At 42.0% G+C, this 12757-nt stretch overlaps 1 protein-coding gene across 7 annotated transcripts in view; it reads right to left on the bottom strand.

Annotated features, from left to right (window-relative positions):
- Positions 1 to 12757, bottom strand: part of Ptpn13 (protein tyrosine phosphatase non-receptor type 13) — a 175653-nt gene that overhangs the window by 83307 nt on the left and 79589 nt on the right. The gene's annotated exons all lie outside the window — the stretch shown is intronic.

The raw sequence follows: 12757 nt of genomic DNA, 5'->3' as shown, positions 1-12757 counted from the left end.
TCTGGAGACAGACCGCCTTGATTGGGCTGTGTTGTTGTTGTTGTTGTTGTTCTTTTTAGCCAAAAAAGGGGTTATAGTAACATCTTGTAAGGTTACTGTGAGAATTAAATGAATAAACACCCAAAGCTCTTAGGACATCATGGATGTTTTAGGAGCAACATTCATGTCAGTTTTAGGATGCTATGTGTAGTTTTCTGTTAGGTACTTCCTACAAGGGATCAAACACTCAAGAGTACAATTCAAGAGACTTTACAACGTAGAAGGTAAGTATACAAATACACAATGCAAGACAGGACATTCAGTTCTACAAGGGAGGAAAGGAGTCAGGAGGGCTCCTGCAGAGACCTGTTCGGAGAGTGCCTCCTGCAAGGGACTAAAGCTAGGAGGCAAGCATGGACTAAAATAGAAACATTGCTTTAAAAAATTAGTATTTTTTGTTTATTTAATGTGAATGAGTGTTTTAACTAAGTGTATGTCTATGTACCATACGTGTGTCTGGTGGCCTTGGAAGCTAGAAGCGGGTGTTAGATCCCCTGGGATTGGAGTTGTAGACAATTTGCAAACTGCCATGTGGGTGCTTGGAAATGAACCAGGATCCTCTCGAAGAGCAGTCAGTACTCTTAATTATTGAGCTGTCTCTCCAGCCCCCAGATCTTGCTTTCTGAATATTTCTGATCCACCCTCTCCTTTCTCCCCACTGTCCCTGTGGTGGGCACTGTCCATCCATGTCTGGATTCTCTAGAATAATTTCCTTTCCACAATCTTGCTCTACATATAACCCAGCATATAGAAAGTGGGCTTGCCAGATTGGAAACTCTGGGCACAGCACTGTAGTTCTCAAATCCTTTAACACTAGAACCCCTCAAAAGACAATTCATAATCTCCTTGGGTTGCTATTAAAGCACTGTCATCCTCTGGTGCACACCAAGATTTGTAACTTATTTTGAAAGCTGCAGATTCATTGGTGAGAACCTGCTTGAGAGCACAAAACTCTGCTCACAGCCCCAAGCTCATCATACAAAAACTTCAATCAAAATTTAAAAGTAAATTTATGTAGAAGACTCATCACCATGTTCTTCCTCACTTGCATCACCACACCGGCTGGGACCAGCTCCGCAGCCCGTAGTTACTTCCTGGAAGTGATGCCGAGGCCCTTGTCATTTCTCTTGTCGGAACGCCCTTTTTCCTTTGAGATGTTTCAGCTTTCCTTTATAACTTTGTAAATAAAGCACCAAACTGGACATTGCTTCTCATACTCCCCAATTCCTTATGTGTAACTAACTGCTGGGCCTCCATCCCAACCTGTCTCTTACTAAATGATGAGGTTTTCACAGAGAGCAGATGAGCTGCTTCTTACATCCAGCACGTGCCCAGTGTACACAATGTTTTCCAAGTCAGTGAGGAAAACAAGGTTACACGAAGGGACCTCTAGGTGACCTTTTACAGAATCACTGCACAGTTCCAGCAGAACAGAAAGGTCAAAGGAGGACAGATGGTAAGAACTGAGAGAGTGTGCGTGCGTTACTGTTTCCGTAAGTTTGGCGGCTTGGAGGAGAGAGCTTTTAGGCCCAGTCAAGGGACTTTCCATGTTTTCAGGTGGTTGACAAAAAGCCTGTGTTTGAAGTTGCAGATGACAGTCGGAAAAACTGATGGAAAATGTGCTGAATGAAACGGGAGAGGGAAGAAAACACAAGGGGGCTTCACAAAGAGGAGGAACGGCCGGCCAGGGAAAAGGTGAAAGGGAACAAATAACGAGGTTTGAAATCTCAAGACACCAACGTCAGAAGGTCACTTGGTAATAAAGAGTGAGTCCAGTGCTGGGAGCATCATGGCTAGACTCCTGACACCAGGAGAGACATCATCCTGTGAGACTGTGACGAGGGTCAGTGAAACCCACAGGGAATCCTTCATGTGGCCCTAGGGCCAAGGATGCATGAATTTCAGTGCAACTTATCCGAATTGTTTTGTGGATTTTGTTGATTTTAGAGAGAGCAGCCCATGGGAAATACCCTAAAATGAAGAGAGATGGAGATGCCTGACTGCAGGTCACTAAAAGAAGTGAAGAATATATTTTCCCCTCAAGCAGTCTGCGAATTTTAGCTTAGGAACATCAGAGAATGAATTATTTGTGCTAGGTGCTTTTTTTTAACAAAGATTTTTAAAAGAAACTGAAGTTAATGAACAATGAAGTGATTAAATGGCAGTACAAGCGCCAGGTTTGTGGGACCAGGTACAATGTGATGGGAGAACCCAGGCAGAGCAGGAGTCTTACTGAGAAAGTAACTTGAAATAAATGAGAGAAAAGCTGATGCCTGGTCATGAATTCATGGAAAGGAAGTTTCTAGGATGATGTTTATCTGAAGAACAAGGCATACTATAGCCCAGCTTTGTGTATAGTCAACACCAGTAGTAAGTAATACTCTGATCAATGGAAAAGTTTCAGAATTGAGAAGTATTTCCTAGTCCTCTGTGAACAACTGTATTCTACTACAGAGAAATCTCATAGTAAAATAGGCTTAAAATCCACTGGGTAAATATGAATGTGATTTGAAAGGACCATGGGGGGGTGGACCAGTAGTTTCATTGAAAATAATAGTGCTAGCTAATACCACTTTATATTTTCTATAATAAATTATGCACACATTAAACAATTATGTAGGAAGAACTGTTTCATTTGAAGGCACCAAAGTACTTCTGTGTTCTTGTTACCAACTTCTCCCGATAATACCATGTGGAATTTTCCAGGGAACTGGTACCAAATCACAAATCCAGATCTGCAAGTTTCAGGACAGCCAAACTAGCAAGGTCTGGGGAGGACCCTGATTTACAGACGACATGGTTCTGCTGTTTTACAAAGCAAAGCCGGAAGGAGCAGTGAACCTGTTCAATAAACCAACTAGAGAGATTTCCTGCGCTTGGATGCTGTGCCTTGGAACTCCATCTTCTCACGCCATATAAAGCACTACATGGATTTACTGTTTCTGAACTATGTCTGCAACTGAATCCCATTTGCCGGGTCTTGTTTTGTGTCTATGTTTCCTTTAGTTTATACTCTGGGCTTTGTCTTTTCTCTGCAGCCCGGGCTCCTTCCAGAAGACAAAAGCAACTCTGTTCAAGCTCTCTAAAAGCTTTTTGAGAATGTGCCCTCCCTTGATAAGTCCACTGTCTCTAGAAGCCATTCTCAGGGCTACGCCTAGGTGGGGGGTGGGGGGCACCACCATGTTATGACTATGGCTGGAGGACTAGCTCTCTACAAACACACTAGATGACTAGCTTTGTCTACTAAGGGTGGGAAGATGTTTTCCCTCTTTTACAGTGGGGAAAGGGTAGGAACAGCTATATTAATTGAAATGGAAGAGATTTATTTTGTGAGCTTTTTCTATCTGGTGTGTCATTAAAGTATTGTTAGCCACCTTCTTTTCATGTAATAACATGGCAGATAGAAGATATAATTAGATTAAAAGTCCAACACAGTATGTTCTACTCAGCCATACTTAAAAAAAAAAAAAAAGGTTTATAATCAGATATAATCAGATAATCAGTTCTAAGCCACAATTTACCAGATAGTCATGCTTACAAAAATAAAAAGCTTTAATTTTTGTAAGCATGAGCTCTTCCGCCCCTCTCTCTGAGACAAGAGTTTCTCTGATAACTCTGACTATCCTGGATCTCACTCTGTAGAACAGGCAGCCTTAAACTCAGAGATCCACCTGCCTCTGCCTCTTGAGTGCTAGGATTAAAGGCAAGGGCCATCACTACCCCACCCATTTCTAAATTAAATAATAACATCAGCCATTTCAGAAATGTAAAACTTCATGTCCTATGACAAGGCCATCTGACACTGGTATGGAGAAGCCCATGCTCTGTGCTTTCAGACCACTTGGTCTCTATGATGATCTATATGCTTAGAGGTTTCAGTAGGCATTGACTAGAAAGAAGAGGTTTTTCTACCTCAGCTTTGGTCTGTAGCGGGCATATAGGACCTACTTTTTTGTGACATGTCCTAGCATCATTGAACATCTTGCTCTTACAAGATCCAGATGTCACTGATATTTACTTTTGGATTTTTGAGACATGTATGTAACCCTGGATGTCCCTGGACTTGCTGTTTAGACTAGGCTGACCTTAAACTCACAGACGTCCACCTGCCTCTGCCTTCCAAGTGCTGGAATTAAAAGGCATGCCCGATCACCGCAACTGGCAACAATTTCTGTCCACATCTCAATGTACAGTTCTAGCACTTTGGTTCTGATCCAGATCCCAGAACTGTAGCATTAATTGTATAATTAAGAAAAAAGTCTGATTATTATGGCATTGTTCAAATATATAGAAAAATAAATAATATGAATGTCATCTACACATTTCTCAGTACCAGAGAATTTTAACTGGTATCAGACCATTTTGTATTTGTGTGTGTGCTGTGGATATCACTCTGTATAAATAAAATGCTGATTGGCCAGTAGCCAGGCAGGAAGTATAGGCAGGACAAGCAGAGAAGAGAATTCTGGGAACAGGAAGGCTGAGTCAGGAGACGCTGCCAGCCACTGCCATGAGTACCAACGTGTAAGATACTGGTAAGCCACGAGCCATGTGGCAAGATATAGATTTATAGAAATGGGTTAATTTAAGATAGAAGAAGTAGATAACAAGAAGCCTGCCATGACCATATAGTCTGTAAGCAATATAAGTCTCTGTGTTTAGTCGGTTGGGTCTGAGTGGCTGCGGGACTGTCGGGTGAGAGAGATTTGTCCTGACCGTGACCAGGCAGGACTGGAGAAAACTACAGTGTGTGTGCATGTGTACACATGTCTATGTGTGCTCATGTGCATAAGTGCCTATGGATGCTGTCCCCGAGGTGTCATCTACCCTGCTGGCTTGGAGCTTGCTGATCTGGCTAGGTGGGGTGGCACTGAGCCTAAGGATGTGTCTGTCCCACGTGCTCAGCACTGGGACCACACGCACCGTCATGTCCTGCTTCTCTTCGGGCTCTAAGGACTGAACTAAAATTGTCACTGTTGTAACATAAGCATTTAACAACTGAGCTGTATCTCTAAACCTAACCTATTAAAAACAAAATCCCACAACATCCTCCTAAAAACCTATTTACAGAATATTACAAAGTTTTCTGAATACTAAAAATTGTGATCATATGCAATGGACCTACAATACACATATTTAAGTATACATCCTATGAAATTCACATGTGGCTTCGACCTTTAGCGCAATGTTCCTGGTGTAGTAAGGAAACTCTGGGCTCTCACCATCATGACTGAAGAATATGTTCACCTTTGGTAGGTTAAATACTCTCTATCTCATCTGCCAGTTTGTATTTTTACCACCTAATAAACACGTAGATGAAACTTACAATGAAGAAAGGTATACAAGGGTTCACTTATTCTAGGTTATGTCTCATTCTTCTGAGGATTTCCTTTGTTAAAACTTGCTGGGAGTGTGTGATTTCAGACACAGAAGTAGTAGTTCTGGAAATCACCAGTGTGAAGAACAGTAGGAATGAAAAGCGCTGGAGAGATCACATCACCTAAGTCACCAAACTGTGCTTGTGACATACACATACACATCACACACACACACAGAACATACACACCCCACATGTACACACTACACCCACACATACCATACACACACCACACACACATCCACCACACTCACCACCCCACCACCCCACCCCACGCACACACACACCATACACACACACAAACACCTTTTCTAAAATTATCTGTCCAGGAGGAAAGACTGGAACGAACATGGATTAAAGAAGAATGACTTTGGGAAGTTTAGCTCAATTTTGTAATATTGCACATAGCACTTTTTCAAAAAGAAGAGGGTCCTGAGTTTCTCACAGAACTTCAGCACAGTACGAGCATTTTTCAACTTTACACACGGCTTCTCCCTGTGACCAGAAGTGACACAGCTCTAAGATCGCACTGATGTCACTGACAATCAATGAGCAGCGTCTCAGGAGGCTACAAGGATTTTCACAAGGTCTTTACAACCAAGAATCACAATGTCTACTAGTGCAACGCACACTTAGTGACTTAAATGCATGAAATCATGGCATGTGTTCATGAACACTGGTTTAAAAGCTCAGGCATCAGGCTCCAAGCAAGAAGATTTGCGTACAATTCTGGGCTCACACAAAGCTCTTTCTTTCAATCATTTTTGCATTAAATTAACTCAAGTCAGCACAAACTATACCCTAAAGGCAGCATTACAAGTGACACACAGCCGAGCTTTGACTACTAACGTACAGAAGGCGCCGCTCCGTCAACTCCAGTGACAAGAATCCACGCTTAGCCTAGCATTTCTTTGCCTTTACTACATGACTCCGATTACAGGTGTCAGTTTTAGAGAGTGAGGTCAGTTAGGGAGATGACAACAGTGATTGCCTTTCTAGTTCATAACTATTAAACATTTCAAGGACCTCATTTTTTTTTTTTTTTAAGAAAATGGCCCTAATAAATTAAATACTCCAATCTTCAAACAGTAAAGAAACACAAGTTGTCTTGCTGGGTATTTATGTTTTGGATGAACCTCTCTGTGCTTCTATTGAAGAGAGTAACTTCTGGAGACCTTACTTGCATGCGATCTCTGGGTCCCACTCAATTCTGCATCACACTGGGCTCTGACCAGCTGAGTCCGGTCTACAAGCCCGAGCGCTGATCCTGAGGAATACAACATCTAACCTGGGAGAAGAAACTTGGCAAGTCTGAGAGTGAAGAGGGTTACGTTGAGAAACTCTGTGACCCAAACCATTCCAAATGTGTGAGGCTTCCGCAGAGGCAGATCCCCTGGGGCCCAGAGCAATGTGGAGCCATAGCTAGGCCATGCCTCATGTGCTGACTCCTGGTATTCATCAAGCATCCAGGATTCTCTGCTGTTCTTACCTCACTGGCCTTTCCATAACATTCAAAGACAGAGTATAGGCTTTGATTCTTAGATGGGACACAAAGAGAATACTCACTACTTCCGTAATTGGCCAGAGACTATTACTAAATCCGATATCCAAAGTAGCACCACCAGGCACACTAATGTTCTTTACCAGCACTACTGTGGTACTCAGGTTATGTTAACAAGCATGTGTTTAGTACCTAGTAAGTGTCAGGCAATGATGTATGCCAGGACACAGCTGGGAATTACACAGAACAAATTTCTGAGGCTTACAGGAGGAGAAACAAACCCTTAAAAAATAAGTAATTTCCAATAAACAAATACAGGTTACCATACTGAACTGGGAGGTCAGAGAAATATTCCTGATCCAGGGAATGCCTGAGACATTTGACAGTCTTAAGGATAAATGGCCACAGGAATGGAGGCATGGAGATGTAAAACAGCCTCATGGGTTAGTTGGTAGATAGGTGGATAGGAATTTCCTGTATTGTCTTTACAAACATATGTAGAAATACACTGGAAATTCTTTATACAGCTTTTATTTATATATAAATGTGTAAGTATACATACATTTATTTCCCTCTATCTACACGGAGATGTGGAAGGGAGGTATGGAAGGAGAAAGGAAAAGACAGGACAGGAGAGGTGCGGAGAGACAGAATGACAGTCCAGCCTAAAGGATGAGACAGAGCGATCAGAGACAACCTGGAGAGACGAGAACTCCAGCCTCTGAGCAACTGAATGCTACTGACGGGGGAACGCCACAGGTGTGTTAGCATTTGGGTAACTGACGAACTGCAGGGACAGAAGGGACTGGGAAGAAATGAAATCATTTGCAGATTAAAACCGCTGGCTCTCAGCCGAGAACACCTACACTGGATGGCAAGTTAGAGGCCGGCTCCGTCTCAAAACAACAAAACAGAACGAAGCTAACCGACTGAACATATTGCTGGGTTTTAAATATCATGATGAAACTCGTTACTCATAAGACTCATCTGTATTCCGTATGTTTAACAGCTACCTGTCAGTCTGTCCTTCTCAGGAGGTTAGGTCAAAGTCAAACTAAGTCTCTAAGTGGCTAGATTTAATTTAGATCCTTCCTTTCGCAACAAAAAGAGTATTATTTTTGTGGATCCAAAATTAACATTTTGTTTTTGGAATACAGATAAAAGGAAGTTTGCATTTTTAACGTTTCTTATTGTTTGGAAACAATTTTTCCATTTGATGAAATAAGAAGAGAAATGCCTGTTGTCAGCTGTATTCTCATCTCGACGGAAGAGTTATTCGTTGCTCCCTCGTCCCAAATACTTCTAAAGCCGGGCTTCCATGGAATGAAGTAGCTTTGCACTGGACTAACTTCATGGAGCGGAGCTCTAATCTGCACTGACTACGATGGTGGCCACTGGCCAACGGGGCTGTGCCAGTAAGACAAACTGTCCCTCCGCTACAGCAGGCACACAGCAATTGCAGACTAGCTTCACGTGGCTCTCAAAGGTGGAGTGTGTAGAGACAGTTATCTCCTGCATTTAACAGTTCTACTCCATGATGCCAGCTCCTGGAAACCCTGTAGACCCTCAGTTCTTTCTAACCAATATGTTGATCCACCCAAAACAGCATTACTTCAAATATACAAAACTTAGGGCAATAATAATAAAGTTGTAGTGGTATTTGCTCCGCCCATGACCTTGGGTTATGGGGCCCTAAGGAGGCAGTGCTTCCTGCCATTGTACGTGACCCCTAAAAGGCCAGGGAGAGGGGTCATGAGCCCCTTCTCCCTGCTGCCTGCTTCCTGGTCTGATCAAACTGCCAGGTGGATTGGCTTCCAGTCAGATCAGAGGATGACTTCAGCTGTCTACTCCACTCTGTATTCCTGAGTGCATTTCCTCAACTTATATCTTAATAGATCCCTATTACCCATTAAATAGACTCGCATGGATTTATCATGATATAAATTCAGTGGTATCTAGAATCCATGGGTTATTTACTACTAATATAACATTCCTGCTTACTGGTATTTACTTCCCTGGAACTGTATCAGTGCAACAGTAGCTTAAAACTATTGTATTAGCTCATGGAATGATTTAAAATAACAATTTAGCCAAATTTTTACTTTTCTTCCTTTTTTCTACTTGTAAATAAGGTAGAGACACAAAAACTGATACAGTTCATAACAGCATTTTGATCTTAACAAGAACTTGTTAGGCAAACAGTATCTCTCTTCCTGAGGACTAGAGCATATGAATTCACCCCTTTGCTTAAGTAACTATATAGCTGAAAACTGAACCCTCTCAAATGAAATGTTATAATGTCCAAATAAAGAATAAGATCACATGCGTAAGTGTCTATATATTCCAGCAGACTTTCAGCCCTATCCACAAGGCTGTTTAGGACAACAAAACTGGGCCAGGACCAGAGGTCACAGTACCTGAAAGAAGCAGCAGTATCTAATTTTGAGTAAGTCTAAAGTAGACTTAGAGCATAGATCACTAAATAAATGATGTTTAACTGTCATCTTTGTAGAAATTACTTGGTGTTCTTCACACTTTGTGCAAAACGCAGAGTGACTCCGACTGCTGAAGGACACGCTGTTGATTCCGGGCGGGTGTGGAACACTGCTCACACGCCCTCGCGGGGCTGCCTCCACGTCAGTGTCTCAGGGGAAGAATGTGTTATGGACTTCCGAGGGAGCATAGCGTGTATGCGGTAATGACAACACAGCCACTTGCTAGAGACTCCCAGTGAAAAGCAGACTTCACGGGCTCTCAGACGCAGCGCAGAGAGGTAGACATGAGAAACGCTGACACTAAGGAAGACGGCAAAAAGAGCCAACAAGGAGCAGTCTTATGCAAAGTGAAAGCGTGAGCCGGGGGCCGGAGGGGCAGCTCGGCATGAAGAGCAGAGCTCTGGCAGAGTCACCACATGGCAACTCACAACCTGTAACCCCAGGTGCAGGAGATCCGATGCCCTTTTCTGGCCTCAGAAGGCACTGCACACATGTGGTACACATATATACTTGCTGAAAAACACTCCAACATAAAATGAAGATAAAGCTTTAAAAATTCCTTTACTTGTCTTCAATGTGCGTAGGTGTTTTACCTGCACATGTATCTGTGCACCACGTGCGTGCCTTTCCACCAAGTCTAAAAGACGGTGTCAGATCCCCGGGAGCTGGAGTCACATTTGTATGTCGCCGTGTGTGTGGGAATTGAACCTGGGTCCTCTGGAGGAGCAAGGGCTCATAACTACTGAGCCATCTTTGCAGCTCTCCTTTGTAAAAAGTGAAATTAAGGGGAAAGAGAAGAAAGTGGCATCGAATTGTAAAACTGGTTCTCAGCACAGAACCCTTGTGCCTTCTGCTCGGCCTTCTTTTTTTTTTTTTTTTTTTTTTTTTTTCTCAAGACAGGGTTTCTCTGTGTAGCTTTGCACTTTTCCTGGATCTCACTCTGTAGACCAGGCTAGCCTCGAATTCACAAAAATCCGCCTACCTCTGCCTCCCGAGTGCTGGGATTAAAGGCGTGCGCCACCACTGCCCAGCCTGCCCGGCCTTCTATAGAGAACTGTCTGAAAGCTTAAGTACCATCTTAACATACAGTAGTAATTTATAGTTTTTAAGCTTCCACGGGACCTTTCTTGATCCTTTCTCAATCTGTTTCTCATGGTCTTTTCCTCATGTCTAGCTGCAAGATCTGCCCCTAATGATCCTCCTGTGGTAGCACCTCACTGGAATACCCATCGCAGTAGAGAAAGGCTGCCGTGGAGTGCTGTCTTAATGCCGGCAGTCTCCTTGTCGGCCTTTCTTTCCCAATGCTATCCTGTCTCATTATATTAATAAAAGTAGGTAACTTTGGTAAGGACAAATTGGGCTTGTCAGGTGGTGAGTTCAATGTTCCCAGGCAGTAATTAACCATGTTATCTGGTCTCTTCCTGTAATCTGGGTGACCAATGGAAGAGCCATATGACAGAGTTCAAAGCACAGGCTGATCATGAAAAATGAATCATGTACCTCACTCTTCTGAGCCTTGGGCAGTGAGCTGAGAGTCAAGGTTCTTCCCAGTGCAAACTCCGTGGCTTTTAAAGTCTGGTCTCCACTGAGCTAGCTGGGTGGCTAACATTAGCTGAGGTGACATGGAGGTGACTGTGGCTAGCTGGGTGGCTAACATCAGTGGAGGTGACATGGAGGTGACAGAGGGAAAGGCGTCTTTCAAGAGGACGGGTCTGTTTCACAGAAACGCTGAAGTTGAAGATTACTGTGTTCACTATCAGTGCAATGATCCTCCTTGTACACCCAAAAGAAGAAATGAAATGTGACAATTTCATTTTTCAGTTGTTTTAAATACTGTAACAAATGGTTATTCCTTTTGGGATGCTGGGGATCAAACTTAAGGTCGGTGTGCTACACCACTGAGCTATATCCACAGCCCCAGAACATTTTTTAAAAGTAAAGCAACAATAGGAAATCTTTATCTGGAACTGTGAAAATCCATGCTGGAAATAACCATCTCCAATTGACTGAAACTCAATCATCAACCACTTCTGAGATACTGAATATGCCATTAAAGCCCAAGACAATGTTTGGATAAAGATGTACGCTAAGACATCATCTAATCCTAAAATTACTGGAGTCCATTAGGAGCTATCAGGAGACTGTACAGAGTATTTAAAATAGGAATACTTTGGAAAAATACATAAATATAAATAGTGTGTACATTAGTGAGGCAGACTGTTTTGCTTGGCTTATCATATATAAAGACCTCTATTTTCATGACAAGTCACTGAGACAAACAGATGTATTTTCTATTCTTGTCTTTCTTTGTGTACTAGATAAAACCTTTGCTGTACTGTTCACATTGCTTGTGTAAATTGCCTGAGGTACAGAGACAACATGTTCAAAACCAGTCAGCCCCTAAACTAAAAAACGAATTGGAATTCCACTCCCCAAACTTCCCCACAGATAGCGTGCTAGTAAAGCAAGCATAAGTTATTGCTACTTCTAAATACAATAATGGAGGCTTATTGAAGATGATGTAAGTATTTTTGCACAATAAATCTATAGTTTCAGGTTCTGTCTATTGGGTTTTAAAACACCTTCTGGAAAAACACAGGTAGGTTTTTATTGATAGCAAATGCTTTTGAAATCTTCACAGAAGCAAGATTTGGAACAGAAAATGTCTAGTTATTAAACAGTTCAAAGCACACTGTATTTTTAAAGCTTTTCCTTTATGTATGTGTCCTTTAACAAATGTAAAATTTCAAAATCTGGAAATGATGTATTATCGTAACTAGTTAGGTGAACAAACATAAAAATATTATGTATTAGCTTTACAGAAAATATTTGTTTGGACTCACATTGATGTACCTGCATTCTATTAAAGCATGAACACACTCACCACCTCAGAAGAGAAACACATCACATGTTGAATGTATTTTGTTACAGGTAGCACAGTTAAAACTTACTTATTCAAACAAAATACATTAATCTGACAATCATAGTACAATTTAAAGATTTTCATTCCATTAATATCTGATCTCCTTAGCTCTGAAACCAAGGCTCAGCTATAATAAATTCAATTTTACTAATCCATACTAATATTAACTTAAAAATATTAAGGCAAACAATCTTTTGAAACCAATGCATCAGAATTCCAGGCAATATTTAATTTCTTTTTCTTTTGTGTGTATAGTGTGTGCAGAGCATGCGTGTGTGCGCGCAAATGTGTGCATCTGCGTATGTGCATGTGTAGGTGGAGGAAGACATCAGGAACCTTATTTCTTTAAGGCAAGAGTCTCTGACAACACTGGAAACTTGCTGTTCCAGCTGCAATAGCTGGCCAGCATGCTCCTGGGACCT

The sequence above is a fragment of the Peromyscus maniculatus genome, chromosome 10 (assembly GCF_049852395.1).
Source record: "Peromyscus maniculatus bairdii isolate BWxNUB_F1_BW_parent chromosome 10, HU_Pman_BW_mat_3.1, whole genome shotgun sequence".
Lineage (NCBI taxonomy): Eukaryota > Metazoa > Chordata > Mammalia > Rodentia > Cricetidae > Peromyscus > Peromyscus maniculatus.
This window is presented reverse-complemented; position numbering and strand designations above follow the sequence as displayed.